Source organism: Vigna radiata, unplaced genomic scaffold (assembly GCF_000741045.1).
Source record: "Vigna radiata var. radiata cultivar VC1973A unplaced genomic scaffold, Vradiata_ver6 scaffold_215, whole genome shotgun sequence".
NCBI classification, from domain to species: Eukaryota; Viridiplantae; Streptophyta; class Magnoliopsida; order Fabales; family Fabaceae; genus Vigna; species Vigna radiata.
This window is the reverse complement of record NW_014541783.1, coordinates 445,310-447,211: the sequence shown is the minus strand read 5'-3', so window position 1 is coordinate 447,211 and position 1,902 is coordinate 445,310. Positions and strand designations below refer to the sequence as shown.

The window sequence follows — 1,902 nt, the reverse complement described above, 5'->3', positions numbered from 1 at the left end:
GATTATTTGGAATCCAAGTTTTATGAGCACAAGATTACAGTTTATGTTAAAATACCACTGTAGTGGTAGGAGTTAATTGTTGTGCCTTTTTCACATGTTGCAAGGATCTGCAATAAGGAGAATTGAATGAGGATTTGACTCCCTGAAAAAGAAAAATAATACAATTGAGATGGTAATTAAGTTTGAGTTGTTATATACCAGTTTGATTTTTTCACTCTTTTCAATAGTGGATTTCTTAAGTGTATCTTGGTGAATGAAGGTTGGATGTTGGAGATGGAAAAGAAGTGAATCTAGAAGCATGTCCTATATGGCCTTTGCAGTACCAATGCATAAAGTACCTTGGACACGTAACTTGTTTCACTACATAGCATATACAAAAATCACGTATGATAATACTTGTACTAATTCTAAACTGCAACATTTGCATATTATAACGTGACATTCATACTGGTGCGTTCTATGCACTGTGAACTTCACCTGTGATGACTTTATATTAAAAGTTTCAAAGTTGTTCGTTGAATTTTGTAGAAAGAAAAGGATTTTGACTATAGAAGTTGATATTTGAGTTTGTTTCTCTAGCATAGTAGTTTTTCATACTTCATTTTAATGTTGTTGAGTTGGTTCTGAACTATTGTCCGATTACTATTGGGTCTTGATTCCATATTGAACTTACTAACTCCATTATTCTTCATTATACTTCATGTCAAATGGGGAAATCCTTCAAAAGGCCCTTTATCACCAACTTTTAAGCTCATCCCCTTACAATTGATTGTTGTGTACTTCTTAATTGGAGTTATTTCAACTATTTTTGTTAATCGAAGGTCTAGCCAGAGTTATTTTGAGTCTGATACATAAAAAAAGATCGCTTGTAGTTAATAAGTTCCTTAAATTATGGTTCTTAAAGTGTTTTTACTGATAAAAAATTTCTACCCTTGACAGAAAAAATATTGGCGGAGGATTGTTAATTTTGTTGACTGAAACTCTGCTCAAAGATGATTCCATTTACTAATACTGGTCACATGTTTACATTGAGAATCAATTTCAGAACTCATGCATAGTTCTAAAATAATATTTTGGACTGAAATGAATTTGCAGATATGTTTCAATATGAATGGACACTGCTTTTAAGAACCACCAACTAGATTAACTACAAATAAGAAAGTTCATCTCAGTTCAAAATAAAAAAAAAAAACAACAAAATTTGTTTAGCCTTAAGGTTTCTGTTATCACAGGTTTAAATAGCAAACTCCTAATTAAATTTGATTTCCAAATATTTCGATGTAACCAAAATAGTCCCTCAGTCACCTGGTTTGTCTTTATGGAGAACTAGACTGGAGACACAAAAGGAGAGACTTGATAACGATTATATATTTTTGAAACACTAATTTGGTGATAAAGAATCTTTGAAACGCTATAGTGCAATTGTGATCTTCGACAACAACTTTAGGGGTTTGTATCATATTTTAATACAAAGATATTAAGATTGCAATTAGAAAATTAATGACTTATAAAAGACAACAAATGTTTACACATCTTACAATGATGAACTGTGGTAGCACTCACCATCAACCTTCACATATACTATATGTACTTATAAGTTGTAACACGAGATCATACTTCCCATATAACGTTATCAAACACACATAAAAACCCCTAAAACTACGTTGACAAGATATAACAACTATGGAAATAGGCTTTTGCTTCATGAAGTTGTCTCCATATAGAGGAAAGAACCTTTTCTAGTGTTATCAGAACATTGATGGCTCCAAGTTCTCTCTTGAACTATTTTGAGCCTTTTTTCTGATTTTTCTTCTAATTCACAATGAGAAAATCCTTCCGAGCCTACACAATACATCAAATGCAGATTGGTATATCAATAGTATGTTAAAATGAAAATCAGTT

General features: G+C 31.7%; 1 protein-coding gene across 1 annotated transcript in view; it reads right to left on the bottom strand.

The window, feature by feature from the left end:
- Nucleotides 1-1,489: 1,489 nt before the first annotated feature.
- The window catches only part of LOC106778164 (NAC domain-containing protein 92-like), an 18,926-nt gene continuing 18,513 nt past the window's right edge, over nucleotides 1,490-1,902 (bottom strand). Inside the window, exon 6 of the mRNA XM_022776079.1 lies at nucleotides 1,490-1,842. The gene's annotated coding sequence lies outside the window, so the exon portion shown is untranslated. The remainder of the gene's footprint in view (nucleotides 1,843-1,902) is intronic.